Raw genomic sequence first — 19651 nt, 5'->3', positions numbered from 1 at the left:
AACGGCAATAATGGGCTTGCTAATATGCGTTATTGAATTCCTATAGAATCCCAGGTTAGATGTCCTGCACATCTAACCTGGGATTCTATAGGAATTCTATAACGCATATCAGCAAGCCCATTATCGCCGTTTCATCGGCAGTTTCCTGCCGATAAAACGGCAATAATTTTAACGAGGTTCCTTGCTAATATGCCCCAATGTCTTTTATTTTTGTGTTTTGAAAACCTGCAAACGGTTTGCAAACACGCACTTTAGGGTTGAATTACAAACCACTTGTGCCACCCGTACGTCACTTTTCCCATGTTAAAAATGACGTAAAAGTGGCGCAAGAGTCTTGTAAAAAAGCCCTTTGTACTTATAATCCTTGCTTACAAGAAGTAAGACTGGCAGTAAAAGAGGCGCAGTTACTGCCAGCCTTGCTTCTCATAAGTGAGAGAGCGCCATGTTATCCTAAAATAACTGTAGGGGTGCATTATAATCACGAGTAGTCAGCACCCGCATATTTAGAGGACAGTACTAATGTGTGTTTTAGAAATGTAACAGTAGGTCGGGTATCAGTGCAATATGTAGAAATAGAATTATATTGTTGCAGAATAATGTAGAGCTTTGACAAAAGTGTGATGCTATGAATAACGTAGAAGAAGTGTTTATCGTGTGAAAAGCTGCATTACAATAGACGTGCCATAGTAAGAGTTGCACATGTAGAGAAATAAATTGTAATGCATTAACGTGAGTAGAATGTAGGCTTCAGAATCGAAAATGTAATGATGCTTTATAATAATGTTGAACGTATTGCTTATTATGTAGAATTAGAAATGCATTTAAACGTGTAAAATGCCTGGGACATGAAGAAGCCAGTAGAGGCCTAACTGTAATTTCTTTAGTTAGCCATAGTTGCAGGCGGAACAATTTCTCCTTGAGAAGACGCTGTTCTCAGCAAATATTGAAATGTAACTTTGAATGTGTGCAGAGTTGCTTCTCAAGTATTTCAGCTGCAGGTGCAAGGCCATGGAGCTTGTTAGGTGAAATAATCCATTGTTTTAGGAGTTAGGATGGTAGGCGGCAGTATAGAGGAGTATCCAGGAATGCGGGAGTGCAACATTTGGCGGAGAAGGTGCCTGGGACCCATGGACACCTTAACGGACTTTGGATGGAGATGTGCCACGTTGGAAAGCTCCACAGACCAACCCCTGCTCAGAGGGTAGTCACTAGTCATTTAAATGGGATTCGATTGTTGAGTTGCAAAGCTGTTTGAGTTATGAATTATGAAAATCTTCCCTCTACACTTCTTAGCAGACAAAAAGGTTCAATCGGCCTGACACAGGATTCCAGAGATTGGTAAGGTAAAATCTAGTTAAGAATCCCAGCTTCGGCATAAGCAACGACTATAAGTACAAAGTAGCATATTTACAAGGGAAGTGGCGGAGTGAGGCGTTAGCCTTCCTGGCTTAACGCCTCACTCCGCCACTTCAGAAACACAGGGCTGCATCATAATTACAACAATATGGAGCAGCCCACGTTTCCCCCTGCGCTGGTGCTATATTTAGCAGCCTAGCGCCAACACAGGCACCCTTGCACGATAGTGCATAGCTGGCAAGTGTTAGACGGGGACCTGGAGGGTCGGCCGAGCACAGTGATCGCACAGACAGGTAACTTCCCCCCCACAGATGGACACCACACAAAGATCAGGGTAACACCTTTTATAGGCACTTCTGGTAGTAGAGTGGTACGATACAAAGCGATCAGGACACGATGATCCTCTCAATTCTAGTCTCTAGTAAGGGAAGGGGGTAGCGGGACAGTCTTGGTACCCACGGGTACGGAGGTGTAACGGTGATAGCTCACAATCCTCGAGCTCGGTGTTCGGATGGGTCGGACCGTGGCAGCGCCGGCAGGTCCCGAAGAGGTCGTAGGTGGCGACGGGCCGCGGCAGCGCCAGCAGGTCCCAACGAGGATGAAGGTTACAACGGGCCGCGGCAGCGCCAGCAGGTCCCACGAGAATGCAGGTTGCAACGGGCCGCGGCAGCGCCAGCAGGTCCCACGAGGGTGAAGGTTACAACGGGCCGCGGCAGCGCCAGCAGGTCCCACGAGGATGAAGGTTGCAGAGGGCTGCGGCAGCGCCAGCAGGTCCCACGAGGATGAAGGTTGCAGAGGGCCACGGCAGCGCCAGCAGGCAGGACAATAGTTCACAAGGCAGGGCTGTGGCAGCGCCAGCAGTCCGTCAAGGATGAGTTCGTCGCGGTGTCTCTCGACTCCAGGATACAACTGCCTTCCTGTCCTGGGGCGGCCTCAGTTATAGGTCTGGCGCCCTTTGATGTCCGGACCCTCGCTCTTGGAGGTCGGGAGGTCTGGGATGAGGGAGTCCAGACACCCAACAGGGGGGTGGAGCCAGCGCCCGAGGAGGCTGGGGGTGCTCGGCACCTGGCGGGGGGAGAGCCATCGACACTTCTTACTCCCATTGACCTGCCAAGTGGTCCGTTCACCTCCTGGGTGGAGGGTGGTGCCGGGATGTCAGGGCCTGGCCAGGCCCAGGGTTGGGGTCGGGCTGAGGCCGCGCGGCCGCGTGGTGCCGTGTCCAAGATGGCGGCTGGGCCGGGCAATGGTGCTGACGGTGGCCCGGGCCCTGTCCTGCGGGGAGGGAGCGAGCCCTTCATGTGGCCTGTCCAACATGCGTCCCCCCCAGCTGAAGGCGGGGAGAGTCACCCATCTTCTTGGGGACTTTCCTCGTCGAGGCGGAAAAAGCGGGACAGGCCATCCGCGTTGGCGTGGTCTTGGCCAGGGCGATGCTCCACAGTGAAGTCCATCCCCTGCAGGGAGATGGACCATCGCAATAGTTTGGGGTTCTCCCCCCGCATCTGCATGAGCCATTGCAGGGGCCGATGATCTGTCTGTACCCGGAAATGGGTTCCGAAGAGGTACGGCCGGAGCTTCTTGAGGGCCCATACCACTGCGAAGGCCTCTCGCTCAATGGTGCTCCAGCGCTGTTCTCGGGGCAGTAGGCGTCTGCTGATGAAGGCCACGGGTTGGTCCACTCCTTCGGGGTTCAGTTGGGAGAGGACGGCCCCAATACCATGGTCGGAGGCATCGGTCTGCACGATGAACTCGCGGCTGTAGTCGGGGGCCTGGAGCACCGGAGCGGTGCACATGGCGGCCTTCAGCGTCTCGAAGGCCGCGTGACAGTCGGGAGTCCAGTTGACTCGTTTTGGGTTGTTCTTAGACGTGAGTTCCGTGAGGGGCCCCACAATGCTGCCATAGTCCCTCACAAACCGCCGGTAGTATCCGGTGAGCCCCAGGAAGGCTCGGACCTCTGTTTGTGTTTCGGGGGGTTGCCAGGACTGGATGGCAGCTACCTTGAGTTGGAGGGGGGCCACCAGACCGCTCCCCACTTGGTGTCCGAGGTAGGTCACGGACCCCTGGCCGATTTGGCACTTGCTGGCCTTTATGGTGAGGCCGGCCTGTTGGAGGGCCTGCAGGACCGCTCTGAGGTGGTGGAGGTGGTCGGCCCAGTGGCGGCTGTATACCGCGATGTCGTCCAGGTAGGCGGCGCTGAATTCTTCGAGGCCCGCCAATACCTGGTTCACCAGTCTTTGAAAGGTGGCTGGAGCGTTCTTCATGCCGAAGGGCATCACTCTGAAATGGTAGTGCCCGTCCGGGGTGGAGAAAGCGGAACGTTCTTGGGCCCGGGGGGTGAGGCCGATCTGCCAGTAGCCCGCTGTCAGGTCAAAGATGCTTAGGTAGCGGGCTGCCCCCATGCGGTCGACTAGTTCATCTGCTCGGGGGATAGGGTGAGCGTCGGTTCGGGTGACCGCGTTCAGCCCCCGATAGTCGATGCAGAATCGGAGCTCCGGCGTGGTGCCCGGTGCCGCGGCCTTGGGGACCAGGACGACCGGGCTGGCCCAGGGACTGTCCGAAGGCTCGATGACCCCGAGGGCGAGCATCTTGGAGACTTCTTCTTGGATGCATGTACGTACCCGATCCGGTACTCGGTACGCCCGGTGTCGGACAGGAGGACTGTCCCCCGTGTCCACGTCGTGCAGGCACCAGGAGGTGACTCCGGGTGCGAGGGAGAACAGGTTTGCGAACGGCAGCAGGAGGGCCCGGCAATCTTGACGCTGCTCTGGGGTCAGGGCCTCGGAGAGTCGGACCCCGTCCACCGAGCCATCTCTTTCCCGAGTCCTCAGTAGGTCAGGGAGGGGCTCGGAGTCTCCTTCTGTGCCACTGTCGGTCGCCATCAGCAGGCTGAGCTCTGAGCGCATGAAGTGGGGTTTGAGCCTGTTGGCGTGGAGGACCCGGAGGGGGTTCCGGGGGGACTCCAGGTCGATGAGATAGGTGACGGGACTCCTGCGCTCGATCACCTTGAAGGGCCCCGTCCATTTGTCTTGCAAGGCACACGGTTCGATGGGGGACATCACCCATACCTGCTGACCCGGTTCAAACTCGATGGAGGAGGCATGTTGGTCGTACCACTTCTTCATGTCCTCCTGACTGGCCTCCAGATTGGCTTTAGCGATCTCCCTGAATTTCCGGGTCTGATTTCGGAGGGTCAGGAGGTATTTGTAGACGTCCGGAGGGGTCTTCAGGGGGGCCATTTCCCATTCCTCCTTCACTAGGCTGAGAGGCCCGCGAACGGGGTGTCCGTACAGGAGTTCGAAGGGGCTGAAGCCGAGGGACTTCTGGGGGACTTCTCGGTAGGCGAAGAGGAGGCACGGTAGTAGCACGTCCCACTGGCGGCGTAGGGGTTCTTCCAGCCCCATGATCATCCCCTTGAGGGTGCGGTTGAACCGCTCGACCAGTCCGTTCCCCTGAGGGTGATAGGGGGTGGTGAAGCGGTAAGTGACTCCGCACTGCTGCCAGAGGGATTTCATATACTTTGAAATAAAGTTCGTACCCCTGTCGCTGACGACTTCCCGGGGGAAGCCCACTCGAGAGAAGATCCCCATCAAGGCTCGACCCACTACTGGGGCTGTTATAGTACGGAGGGGGACCGCCTCAGGATAGCGGGTGGCGTGGTCCACCAGGACCAGGATGAAGCGATGCCCCTGTGCTGTTCGGGGGTCCAGGGGCCCCACAATGTCTATTCCCACCCTTTCGAACGGGGTGGTCACCACGGGGAATGGTTGTAGGGGTGCCTTGAGTTTGCGGCCGCTCTTCCCGCCGGCCTGGCAGGTCGGGCAGGACCGGCAATGGTTGGAGACGTCATTTCTCATTTTGGGCCAAAAAAAGTGAGTCACCAGGCGGTGGTAGGTCTTGTCTTGGCCCAGGTGCCCGGCCAGGGGGACATCATGGGCTAGGTTCAACAGGAAGTCTCTGAAGTGGAGGGGCACCACCAGCACTCGCCCGGCCCCTAGTTCTGCGATATTCTGCTCGCTGTACAAGAGATCATTGTCCCAATAAACCCAGTGGGCCCCGGTGGTGTCTCCTTGGCTCTGGGTGAGCGCTTGCTGTCTCAATCCCTCGAGGGAGGGGCAGGTCTTTTGCTCCTGCCGGAATTGTTCCTAGGTGGGCCCCCCTTCTTGACGCCACTGAGCCAGGTCGGGAAGCTCGGGGGGCTGTGTGGACCCCTCTGTGGTGGGGTCCGGGTGGTCGGTCTGGAGGAAGTCTTCTTCTGGAGTGATCGAGGGCGGAGGTGCTGCCCATTCTGGTTCTTCTGGTCTAGGGATGGTGCGGGTGGCCATGGACCGGGTGGTTACGCACGCCCAGTCCGGGAGACCCAACATCCCCAGATGCTCTCTTCTTTCTACAGCGGCCCACGGGGAGCTCTCGAGATCGTTCCCCAGGAGGCAGTCCACGGGGGCATCGTCGCGGACAGTTACTTTCAGCATGCCGGACACTCCTCCCCATTCGAAGGGGACGCAGGCCATCCGACACAGGCTCTCCGAGTTATCTGCCGATCGGACGGGGCAAAGTACGTTTGGTAGGATTTGTTCTGGGGTCACCAGGTGACAACGGACGGCCGTCACACTGCCCCGGTGTCACGCAGGGCCTCGGCCTTGCGCCCATTGATGCTCACCCATTGGCTGTACTTCCGAGTGTTGGCGGGCAGGGGAGTCCTCCCAGGCATGCCAGGGTCATAGCGGCGGGTTCCCACTCGAACTGCTCCGACTCATAGGTCTCCGTATCTTCGGAGACTTGTTCTTCTCCCAGGGCGGCGGCCGCCATCTGGCGGGGCCCGGGGACCTGGTTCTTCGGGCAGGTCGGGTCACTGGCATAGTGGCCGACTCGCTGGCATCGATGACACGTCACGTTAGCTCGGAACCCCGGGCGCATCGGGGGGTTTCCCCGGCCTGCTGGGGCCGGGGTGGCGTTAGTGGGCGCGGCCGGGACGGCGTCTCTGCCCCGGCCCGGGCCTCCTCCTCCTCCTCGGGGACGATGATGACCTTGGTTGGTTCTGTTCTGCTCATTCGGCCCACTCCGGGCCACTCGGGTGCTCTCCCACCGGTCAGCCTCGGTGGCGAGCTGCCGGGGTTCAGTCAATTTACTGTCGAGGAGGTGCTGCCTGAGCTCGACGAAGCAGTTGTTGGAGAGGTGCTCCCACACAATGAGATTGAAGAGTTGTTCGTAAGTGGTTACGTTGTTACCCTTGATCCACCCCTCGAAGGCTCGGCTGAAATAGTTCACGTATTCCAACCACGTTGTACCTGGGATCCGGGTGCAGTTGCGGAACCTCTGGCGGTACATTTCGGGTGTAAGCCCATATCGACTGAGGAGGGCGGCCTTCATGTGGTCATAGGACGTCATTTGATGGTCCGGAAGCTGCAGCAGGGCATCACGACCCTCGTTGACGAATCTCCCCCATAGACCGGCTCCCCAGTCACTTCGAGCGAGCCGGTGGGCGGTCATGGCAATCTCATAGGCCTTGAACCACTGCTGTATGTCGTCGTTCCGGTGATATTCTCGGACCACATCCTTGGGGATGTGGACCTTCTGCTCGGTAGGACCCGGGGAGTGCGGTTGCTCGGGCACCCCTAGGTTTTTGTTCAGTTTGCGTATTTCTATCTCCGCTAGTTTGCACTCGTGCTCGTATGCCAGTCTTTTTTCTTCGAGGTCTCTCTGTCTCTGTCTTTCCTCTCGCTCTTCTCTGAGCCGTAAGTGTTCTAAGTTTATTTTTTGTTCCGCCAGTTTCAATTCTCCGTCTAATCTGAGTCGTGCCAAGTCTAACTCGTGTAATCTATTTTTTTCCCGCTCTTGGATCTCTTCACGGGAAGGGCCTGTTCTCCGTTCCTCCGTCTGGGTGGTGTTGACTTCCGGGGCTGCGGGGTCCCGGGTGGTTGCGGTATTTGTCTCTGTCCAGGCCTCTAGGGCGTTTTTGAAGTCTTCTTTTGTGCTTAGCCCGGTGGTAGCAATGCCTAAGTCCATGCAAAATTGTTTGAGCTCTCGGTGGTTGTATTCTTCCAGCTTTTCCATCTGGAACTTCTCCGCCGATCCGCTCTCTTTGGTCGTCATTGTGGTTTTAGTCGTAGGGTGAGTTACTGTCTGTACGGTACGCGTTGGTTCGGATCGCGCCGCTAGCCACCAATGTTAGACGGGGACCTGGAGGGTCGGCCGAGCACAGTGATCGCACAGACAGGTAACTTCCCCCCCACAGATGGACACCACACAAAGATCAGGGTAACACCTTTTATAGGCACTTCTGGTAGTAGAGTGGTACGATACAAGGCGATCAGGACACGATGATCCTCTCAATTCTAGTCTCTAGTAAGGGAAGGGGGTAGCGGGACAGTCTTGGTACCCACGGGTACGGAGGTGTAACGGTGATAGCTCACAATCCTCGAGCTCGGTGTTCGGATGGGTCGGACCGCGGCAGCGCCGGCAGGTCCCGAAGAGGTCGTAGGTGGCGACGGGCCGCGGCAGCGCCAGCAGGTCCCAACGAGGATGAAGGTTACAACGGGCCGCGGCAGCGCCAGCAGGTCCCACGAGAATGCAGGTTGCAACGGGCCGCGGCAGCGCCAGCAGGTCCCACGAGGGTGAAGGTTACAACGGGCCGCGGCAGCGCCAGCAGGTCCCACGAGGATGAAGGTTGCAGAGGGCCGCGGCAGCGCCAGCAGGTCCCACGAGGATGAAGGTTGCAGAGGGCCGCGGCAGCGCCAGCAGGCAGGACAATAGTTCACAAGGCAGGGCTGTGGCAGCGCCAGCAGTCCGTCAAGGATGAGTTTGTCGCGGTGTCTCTCGACTCCAGGATACAACTGCCTTCCTGTCCTGGGGCGGCCTCAGTTATAGGTCTGGCGCCCTTTGATGTCCGGACCCTCACTCTTGGAGGTCGGGAGGTCTGGGATGAGGGAGTCCAGACACCCAGCAGGGGGGTGGAGCCAGCGCCCGAGGAGGCTGGGGGTGCTCGGCACCTGGCGGGGGAGAGCCATCGACACTTCTTACTCCCATTGACCTGCCAAGTGGTCCGTTCACCTCCTGGGTGGAGGGTGGTGCCGGGATGTCGGGGCCTGGCCAGGCCCAGGGTTGGGGTCGGGCTGAGGCCGCGCGGCCGCGTGGTGCCGTGTCCAAGATGGCGGCTGGGCCGGGCAATGGTGCTGACGGTGGCCCGGGCCCTGTCCTGCGGGGAGGGAGCGAGCCCTTCATGTGGCCTGTCCAACAGCAAGGTTTTAGATTGCTATGTGTGACACTTTCAGGATTTCAGTGTAATTATGAGTGACATTTCAACGAGTATGAGTGACACTTTCTCTTGTGCGAAATCAAGCAATGAAGATGAGGGAAACATATAAATATTAGAACATTAGGCCATTTGAGCAACGGGGAACTCTAAGAACGTCTTAAAACTGCTGCAAAGCACCAGAAATGGAAGAGCTTGACATCAGGGTTTTATGTGGGATGAAAAAAGTGGGGTCTCTAAAAGGGGCATGCATGTCCTATGTGATTAAGCGAATGGCTTAAACACAAACTACATTTCCCCACTAGCAGCACTCTGCTGGAAGAATTACTTCTAAAACAATTTTATTGCCAGCTCATATCGCACTCCTCACCTGGGGCAGAAATATGCATGGTGCAATCACAACAGAAAGCCCCATTTTCAAGCAATGCCTACAAATGTCTGCAGTGTTACGGTGGTAAAAAGATTCCCTCTTAACTACTATGTCCTGAAACTCTTCCCACGAAAAAGAAAGAATGAGTGAACATGTCAAGTTCACTGGGTTTTAAAGACACTCCTATTCACCATTGAACTCAGCTGGGACACGTATGGATGCCACCAACTGGAAACGATAGTGCTCTAGCAAATCCCCTTGACATAGAAGAACAATTTTCTGCCAAGACCAAAAACTGTGGGGAGGGTAATAAAATGGGGTAAACAGACGTTTTTTTATCGTATTTGTAAATGGCAATAGGGCTCAGTCTGTTAGAATACTAGCAACCAAAAGTTACCAATCACTGGAGTCAAGTGACATTTATCTCACTTGCTGGAGGTGTTTAAAATATGTGCTAATGCACAAATAAGTAGAGCACAGCTGTGAACAAATCATGCCGGAGACCCCCAACTCCCACCAAGAGACCACTGTCCCCAAGCATGCCACCTCTCAGCACTGTATAAACACAGACGTCAAAAGCACACCCCATGAAAGGGAGAAGGGGCAGCAAAATTAGAGCAGGAGGGCCGACTCACACAAAATGCTCTACACACATAACATGCAGAGCAGATCAACATTGACTACAACGCGGTACAAATCGCAACACGCACACAACAGAACACAGGACACAACAGGTGCCGCTTGTGTGTAGAAACTGGCCAATCACATTTGGCTTTGCAGGGGAATGTGAGATGATGATGTACAAGTACAAGCCCACATCCTTGATGGTGTCGGAATGTCCACTGTCTGCATCAAATAGGCAGCTCCTCCCAAACAGTCACAATGTCCCCCACCATGCAGTCTGGATGCAAACATGTACAATGCGTGAACATACATGTTAACACAATGTTAAAACGCATCTCCCCTTCACATTGCAGAGGGAAATACAACTGCAGAGCTGTCTGACCCTCTCTTCTCTGTTGTCGAAGAGGACCACCTGACCTTCGACCACAACGCCATCCTACAGCTCATGGACAGCCTCCGCTGCTCACCTCCAGATGCAAGACAGCCCAGCTGCCATGAGGAGACCCCCGGCACAGACCGCACAGCAGCCAGCACCCACCACAGCGGCTGCCTCCCAGGACCCCCAGGAAGACCACATGGCCTTCAAACTGCGGGTGTTGGTGTGTCAGGAGCCGCTAGCTGAACAGGTGCAGTGGGGAGTGACCACATGGCAGACAAACTAGATCCCATACGTGGGTGTCTGCATCCCAATTGGGACCTCTCACAGTCCCTAACGGACACCCACAGTCCACTCCATGCCCCCCAACAAACCATGGCTGACATTGCTGGAGTACTGATTCGGAGGCAAGAACAACTGTCTAGTCCGAGTGGCTCCAGCGATGTCGCCCGGCAGTTGGGAATCATGGAGGTTGATGGAGAACATAGAGCGGACGCAGGCGGAAAGAGCACCAGCCATGGCCGCACACCAGCAAGAGGTAGCTAGGTTCCACAATGACATGAAGACCCTCTTTATTATGGCTTTGCTACCACCACATCCACATCTCTGATTATTTTCAAACGATCAAGTTTCAACCCAAACTTCACAAAATTGTATTTATTAGATTATTAAAACTGTGGTTTTAAATAGAGTTCATTTTCTTCACTTCTTTCAGCTTTTTATCACTATATTGTAAATCTATAAAGACCTCCAAAAATTGCAATTGCTAGTTTTCAGCACGTATATGTTAAAATTGTGGTATTAATGTTGCCCTCATTTTGTTCACTACTTTCTGCTTTTTATCACTGCCATGTCAATCTATAAAGAGCTCCAAAAATTGCAATTTCTGGTCTTCAGCCTCCACACAAAGTGCAACTGAAGCCGAAAACGCAGTCTGAACCATGCTAAATGGAGTTGTAGAAAAGGCCTCATCTGATTAGACTCTCTGCTCAATATTAGAGCGACTCTTCGGAGTCAAACGGGATAGATACAGAAGGAAGATTATTGGACACTGCAAAATATGAAGACAATATGGTCTGATTAATAAAAACTGTAATGTGTTTAGTTCGATCCGAAGGGTTTGTCATCCTTGCAAAGCATTATGGGAAGCCGGATATCCGTTTACAGTTTGTCCCAATGCAGGAAGTGCTTCGCTCAGCGTCGCATGGGATAAACGAAGCAGGCGTGATGACGTCACAGCGTTCCCCCTTCAGGCGTCTCTAGTTGTCCCTGCGTGGCACGGATGCCGGCTGGAGTGGGACACCTAGTGAAGCCGTGTGGTACTGCACCCTGGTATCCTGTGGAGCCTTTGACCTCACTTCTCTTGTGCAAAGCATCACAGAATCTATACTGTTTACATAATGCAGCCCGACCTCTGACCCCAAGATAAAAACACAGACAAAATATTGCACCACTCATAGGTACCTTAAAAAATGTTCATGTTGACAAAGTCTCTACAAATATTTTGACATCTTATCTATCACCACACGAAAAACCACTGACATAAAAAAAAAGCATTTGCAATGCAATAGGCATCACATTGGCAAGTGTTTGTAATATTGTCATTGTAAATGACAATATCTTTTATTTTTTTGTTTTGAAAACCTGCAAGCTGTGTGCAAACACGCACTTTGGGGCAGATATACAAGCCCCTTGCGCCACCCGTACGTCACTTTTCCATGTTAAAAATGACGCAAAGTGGTGCAAGAGGCTTGTAAATCTGCCCCTCTGTACTTATAATCCTTGCTTACGAGAAGCAAGGCTGGCAGTAAAAGAGGTGCAGTTACTGCCAGCCTTGCTTCTCACAAGCAACGACTATAAGTACAAAGGAGCATATTCACAAGGGAAGTGGTGGAGTGAGGCGTTAGCCTTCCTGACTTAACGCCTCACTCCACCACTTCAGAAACACAGGGCTGCATTATATTTACAACAATATGGAGCAGCCCTGCATTTCCCACCACGCTGGCGCTACACTTATCAGCCTAGCGCCAACACAGGCACCCATGCACCAGAGTGCATAGCTGCCAAAGTTTCAGATTGCTATGTGTGACATTTTCTGACTGACTGTTGGGTTTGTGGATTATTGCCTTCGGCGGTACACAAAAAGGATAGGTTGCTGGCGCTTCCATTATATTATGTGAATAGATGTGTGGGATGGTACACCCTGATCAATTTGTTGAAATTCTTCCAGCAACCTGATTTCTTGCAGCCCGACTCACCAATAGTGGACACACCCTAACAATGCAAGTACACCCTATACACTATTCTCCTTTTCGACCGTTTTTTAATGACGGACGTTTTGACCAGACTTTTGTAGATACATGTTGCAGAAAGGTGGGACGGTATGCTGCACTTATTGAGACAGATCTCGTTAGAGGGAGTTTTCGGCAATTGAACTCTTCCTTAATTTTCCGACATCCTCCCCCGGGAATAGCAGTAGACATCCCTTAGTCCCTAATGCTGTGGTAGGTCCTCAGTCTCCATTCTGCATTGTAGGAAGGGGACCTATAAAGGTTGGTAACAGTTCCTGTAAGGTGACCTCTTCAATTCGATTGTCCATCAGCCCCTCTTTAGTCCCTCCACCGAATATCTATTTTATCTGTGGTGGGAATGGATACCTCTGGTTACCTGAGGGGTGGGGGGTGTCTGCCATCTAACGTATCTTCTACCCCCAGTTTTTTTGGCTCCTTCTAATTACCATAGGACCCATCGTTGGTCACCAGTGGTTTCCGGGCAGAGGAGCACGAGGGAACTTCTGGAAGATGATGTTGACCAGACCGATACTTCTTTACAACAATGGACGGACATTACCCGGGGGTTGTTACCATTTTGGGGTCCCATGTTCAATAGTAGATCTATTAGGAGACTATCTAGGGTTATGGAGAAGGTGGTCAATACAGAAGCTGACATTGTGACCAACATGACCGTTGAGATGCAGGCTATGAGACCTTTCACTTTACAAAACAGGATGGTCCTAGACGTCATCCTGGCTGATAGGGGTGGAGCCTGCCGCATCATTGGGACCTCCTGTTGTGTTTATATCCCTGATTCCGCTCCCACTGTTAATTTGGCTGTATTAAAACTTCATCGATTGGCTGCTGAGTTACATCAGGACACTGGCACCTGGTCATTGAGTGGGTGTCTCTGGGGTGCTTTCTCTTCCAGGGGTTGGAAGATCTCAATGGGGGTAGTGGGAGTTTTGAGGGTTATTTTGATTTGCTGTTTTTGTGTTTATTGTCTTCCTCCTTGTTGCTCGCTTTGCGCCAGTACTATGACCTCCTCAAAATATCAATCTCGACAATATCCAGTTTTGAATAATGTGATATACAAAGAGATTCAATCACTTATGGCTATTGATGAGAGCATCTTTGAAGATTGAGGATATTATTAGCTAGTCGTCTTCCCATAGTTATTGTAAAGGCACTCCTTTGGCCAATAAAGGCTGCGCTCATGTTAGCCACACAATGCTAAAAGGAGGGGCTGATAGGTTTTGCATTTCCCGCCCCTACATTCACTTAATATGATGACATATAAGTTAGCATAGTGTGTGTTTAACCGAATGATGTGTTGCATATGTATTTAGGACTAATTGGTTATTTTCGTGTTCTAGTTAGCAATTTCTTAGCTTAGCTCCTGTGCCGCCATCTTGGGAACATGTCTCCGCGACCAGACTGCAATCCCCCCTCCGTTATGAGCAGTAAATCCCTGTCTCAGCGCTTCTCGCATTGAGTTAGTATTTGCAGAAAAACCCAATAACGAAATGTGTTTCTTTTGCTATCAGTAATGTTCCCATGCCTGGAGGAGCGGTGCCTTGGCTCCGTGGCCTTGGGGTGATAACAGAGCCATCCTTCCGCAGGTGCAGCGGCTTCATGTGTGCGCTCATTGCTCACCATTTCTCCAGTCCTGTACTTTTCCATTAGGGGCGTGACTAATGTTGCTGTAATGTGTTATAATGTATTGTCGTTTTGAGAATCGTCAGTCCTCTCGGCGCACTCCTCGGAGTGAAGTCAGAAGGGGCCTCTCTATAGAGAAACTATTGGCCTAATAAATATTTTCTAATTCTTCTCCACTGGCTAGCTGGCTTATTTTATGGGAATGATATCTGAGTGAGGTAAGTTTGCTCAGGTGGTTTTGAGCCACGCTTATCATGCCTGCTAGAAACAGGCGTAAGACTTGACGCACCATGTTGAACACAGGCAGGGTTGGAACAGTGCTGGAGTTGCGTCGTGCCCGCGACGCCACCCCAGCACTGCACCATTTTTACGCCGTCAGATGCGACACGCATCTGTTTATCCTTGCGCCATGATGAGCCGCATTGTAAATAATGCGCATTTGTGGTGGTGCAGTGTAAACTTGCATGACGCATCTTTCCTGGTGCTCTCTGCTGATTTGCAGCAGGGTTTTCGCCAGAAAACGTAACTGTGCCCGGAATAGTTCTCTGATTAATATTTATCTCCGATATGTAAATGCGATGCAAAGTTCAATCTTTTTACACTAATTTACTAGAATCTTGTTTACTCGAGTGTTAAAGAAATAGAGTCAGTCTGCTCGTGATCAATATCATTTAGACACTTAAAGGTCTCCAAAAATTGCAAATTCAGGGGGCCTCATTTATGAAAAGTGATGCATCGCTGCGTGAAAACAGCGGTGCGTCACTTTTCATTGCGCCCTCCTTGCGACACCAATGATGTGTCATATTTACAGTATGATGCATCATTGCGCAAGGAGTTACAGATACGTCAGTATTTCTGACGTATCTGTATGGCACAAAAGTGACGCATTGCTGGAGTGTATCACAAAAGTGACGCAACTCCAGCAATGTGTCCTTTCACATGGGGCAAGCCTCATGTGGAAGGGCCTGCGTCTGTCTTACACCTGCTGTGAGGCAGGCGTAAGAAATTGACGCATTTGTTTCCTAGAAGTGCTGCGTCACTTCTATGACCGTTTATTGCATCAGAACTCCCCCCTGCATACATTATGCCTGGCGCAGGTATAAAGTAGCTCAGCGTTTTACAAAGTGACGTATCTACCTAGATGCGTCACTCTGTAAATATGGTGCAACAAGTCACATTTTTTACACTACTGGTGCGTCACAAAAAATGACACACCGGCGGCGTAAAAGTGACGCACTGCCTCATAAATGAGGCCCAGGGTATTTAGCCGCCTTACAAAGTGCAACTGATGCCGAGAATTGTTGGATAAAGTAAAAAAAACAATAGAATATTGGGGAAAATCAGCGCTGTAGAAAACATCTCCTCTGATTGGACTCTTATGAATCTTAGAACGACTCTACGGACTTAAAGGAGATAGATGCAGAAGGATGATTATCGTACTGCACAAAATAGGAAGACATTAATGTCTAATTAATGAAAAGTGTAATGTGTTTAATTAGATGCGAAGGGTTTGTCTTCCTTTCAATGCATTATGGGCAGCTTGATATCCGTTCAGACTTTGACACGATGCAGGAAGTGCTTCGATCAGGGTCGCATGTGATAAACAAAACAGGCGTGGTGACGTCATAGCTTTAATCTGTCAGGCGTCTCCAGTTGTCCCTGTATGGCTCGAACGCTGGCTGGAGTGGGACACCTAGTAACGACAAGCGGTACTGTACCCTGGTATCTTGTGGACCCTTTGACCTCACTTCTCGTGTGCAAAGTATCTCAGAATCTATACTGTTTTGTAATGCAGCCATACCACTGACCTCAAGATAAAAATGCAGACAAAATATTGCTCCACTCACAGGTACTTTAAAAAATGAGGGCTTCGTTTAAAAAAGACACATGCACAGGCCAATTGCGGGCTAATAAAAAAAAAAAGCACACGACAAGCTTGTGTTCAGAGTTCAAAGCCCTTACTAAATGCCTCGCAGGGCAGGGCATGCGCGCTGGCTCAGGCAAGACCTAAAAAACATTGTCATAAAAAAACAAGCATTTGCAATGCAATAGGCCTCACATTCGGGGCAGATTTACAAGCCCCTTGCGCCACGGTTACGCCACCTTGCGTCACGCAACAGCGGCGTACACGTGGCGCATCCCTGCGAGGCATTTACAACATGACGCATCTAGGGAGATGCGAAACGTTATAAAGCCCAGCGCCACAATGGGGGCGTTCCCACGCAGGGTGGGCGTTCCGGCGCCTGTGTGCCTCGCAAAAGTGCCTGCGTGAATTCTACAAGATTTCACGCAGGCACTTCTGTGACGCTGCTAGGTCAATTCCTTATGCCTGCTTGAAGCAGGCATAAGAACTGACGCAGCATGTTAAGTATTGGGCGGCCCTGAGCATTGCTGGAGTTGCGTCATGCTTGCGACACGACTCCAGCAAAGCGCCGCCCGTACACCACATGATGCGTCACGCATCTGCCCTTTCTTGCACCATGGCGCGCCGCATTGTTAATGCGGCGCATCTGTGGTGGCGCAAGGAGGGAATTGCATGACGCACCGGTTCTGGTGCATCCCTGCTGATTTGCAGAGATGCGCCAGAAGACGTAAATATGCCCCAATGTCTTTTTTTTTTGTGTTTTGAAAACCTGCAAGCGGTTTGTAAAAACGCACTTTGGGGTAGAATTACAAGCCCCTTACGCCACCCGTAAGTCACTTTTCCCATGTTAAAAATTACGTAAAAGAGGCACAAGAGTCTTGTAAATAAGCCCCTTTGTACTTATAATCCTTGCTTAAAAGAAGTAAGGCTGGCAGTAAAAGAGGCGCAGTTACTGCCAGCCTTGCTTCTCATAAGTGAGAGAGTGCCATGTTATCTTAAAAAAACTGTAGGGGTGCATTATAATAACGAGTAGTCAGCACCCGCATATTTAGAGGACAGTACTGATGTGTGTGTTTAGAAATGTAACAGTAGGTCAGGGATCAGTGCAATATGTAGAAATAGAATTATATTGGTGCAGACTAATGTGGAGCTTTAACAAAAGCGTGATGGTATGAATAACGTAGAAGAAGTGTTTATCGTGTGAAAAGCTGCATTAGAATAGACGTGCCATAGTAAGAGTTGCGCATGTAGAGAAATAAATTGTAATGCATTAACGTGAGTAGAATGTAGGCTTCAGAATCGAAAATGTAATGATGCTTTATAATAATGTTGAACGTATTGCTTATTATGTAGAATTAGAAATGCATTTAAACGTGTAAAATGCCTGGGACATGAAGAAACCAGGAGAGGCCTAACTGTAATTTCTTTAGTTAGCCATAGTTGAAGGCGGAACAATTTCTCCTTGAGAAGACGCTGTTCTCAGCAAATATTGAAATGTAACTTTGAATGTGTGTAGAGTTGCTTCTCACGTATTTCAGCTGCAGGTGCAAGGCCATGGAGCTTGTTAGGTGAAATAATACATTGTTTTAGGAGTTAGGATGGTTGGAGCGAGTATAGAGGAGTATCCTGGAATGCGGGAGTGCAACAGTTGGCGGAGAAGGTGCCTGGGACCCATGGACACCTCAACGGACTTTGGATGGAGACGTGCCATGTTGGAAAACTCCACAGACCAACACCTGCTCAGAGGGGCGTACCTAGGGCGGGCCTAGGTCGTGCCAGTCGTTTTGGGGGTTTTGTATTAGGGACAGCATCCCGAGGGTGGAGAGCAGATTGGAGAAGATGCAGAGCAGAGAGCAGTTGGAAGTGCACGATGTAGGCAGTCTCAGAGTAACTTTGGGGAACTTAGGGCAGAGTGGGGTGTAGTAAGGAGCATCTTAGAACGAGCTCAGTAACCTAGGCAGTATACTCGGAGAAAGTGAATGCACTTCTTAGGAAGTCTTCACTGCTGACACCTTTACTCTTGCCTGGGAGGTACCGTTAAGTAGGGATGTCACCTTGGAGTTAGTGTAGGGACAGACTAACCAAGTTATTTTCCTTTCTGTAAATTCAGTCCAGACTTCAAGCGGGGACTGTCATTGTATAGCTAATGCTTCTTGAATTGACTTTGGTGTATATTCTGAGTCGTCTGAGACTCCTGCGTAGTATTATGTTTGTATTACTGCCAGTTTACCTTCTGAACCTCTTGCTGAGGTGTTTGTATGTTCAATTGTTCTTGGCTTTGTAATAAATTCTTGAACTTCAGTTCGTAGTCACTAGTCATTTAAATGGGATTCGATTGTTGGGTTGCAAAGCTGTTTAAGTTAGGAATTTGAAAATCTTCCCTCTACACTTCTTAGCAGACAAAAAGGTTCAATCGGCCTGACACAGGATTCCAGAGATTGGTAAGGTAAAATCTAGTTAAGAACCCCAGCTTTGGCATAAGCAACGACTATAAGTACAAATGAGCATATTTACAAGGGAAGTGGCGAAGTGAGGCGTTAGCCTTCCTGGCTTAACGCCTCACTCCGCCACTTCAGAAACGCAGGGCTGCATCATAATTACAACATTGATATACTTAGCAGCCTAGCGCCAACACAGACACCCTTGCACCATAGTGCATAGCTGCCAAGGTTTCAGATTGCTATGTGTGACATTTTCAGCATTTCAGGGTAATTATGAGTGACATTTAAACGAGTATGAGTGACACTTTCTCTAATGCGAAATCAAGCAATGAAGAGGAGGGAAACATATAAATATTAGAACATTAGGCCATTTGAGCAACGGGGAACTCTAAGAAAATCTTAAAACTGCTGCAAAGCACCAGAAATGGAAGAGCTTGACATCAGGGTTTTAAGTGGGATGAAAAAAAGTGGGATCTCTAAAAGGGGCATGCATGGCCTATGTGATTAAGTGTATGACTTAAACACAAACTACATTTCCTCACTAGCAGCACTCTGCTGGAAGAATTACTTCTAAAACTGTTTTATTGCCAGCTGATATCGCACTCCTCACCTGGGAAAGAAAAATGCATGGTGCACTCAAACAGAAAGCCCCATCTTCAAGCAATGCTTACAAATTCCTGCAGTGTTACGGTTGTAAAAAGATTCCCTCTTAACTACTATGTCCTGAAACTCTTCCCCCGAAAATGAAAGAATGAATGAACATTTCAAGTTCACAGGGCTTTAAAGACACTCCTATTCACCATTGAACTCAGCAGGGACACGTACGGATGCCACCAACTTGAAACGATAGAGCTCTAGCAAATCCCTTGACATAGAAGAACAATTTTCTGCCAAGACCAAAAGCTGTGGGGAGGGTAATAAAATGGGGTGAACAGACTTTTTTTAATCGTATTTGTAAATGGCAATAGGGCTCAGTCTATTAGAATACGAGCAACCAAAAGTTACCAATCACTGGAGTCAAGTGACATTTATCTCACTTGCTCGAGGTGTTCAAAATATGTGCTAATGCACAAATAAGTAGAGCACAGCTGTGAACAAATCATGCCGGAGACCCCCAACTCCCACCAAGAGACCACTGTCCCCAAGCATGCCACCTCTCAGCACTGTATAAACACAGACATCAAAGGCACACCCCATGAAAGGGAGAAGGGGCAGCAAAATTAGAGCAGGAGGGCCGACTCACACAAAATGATGTACAAACATAACAGGCAGAGCACATCAACATTGACTACAACGCAGTACAAATCGCAACACGCACACAACAGAACACAGGACACAACAGGTGCCGCTTGTGTGTAGAAACTGATCCAATCACATTTGGCTTTGCAGGGAAATGTGAGATGATGATGTACAAGTACAAGCCCACATCCTTGATGGTGTTG

The sequence above is a fragment of the Lissotriton helveticus genome, chromosome 8 (assembly GCF_964261635.1).
Source record: "Lissotriton helveticus chromosome 8, aLisHel1.1, whole genome shotgun sequence".
Lineage (NCBI taxonomy): Eukaryota > Metazoa > Chordata > Amphibia > Caudata > Salamandridae > Lissotriton > Lissotriton helveticus.
The sequence above is the reverse complement of the archived record's forward strand: the minus strand, read 5'-3'. Positions refer to the sequence as shown.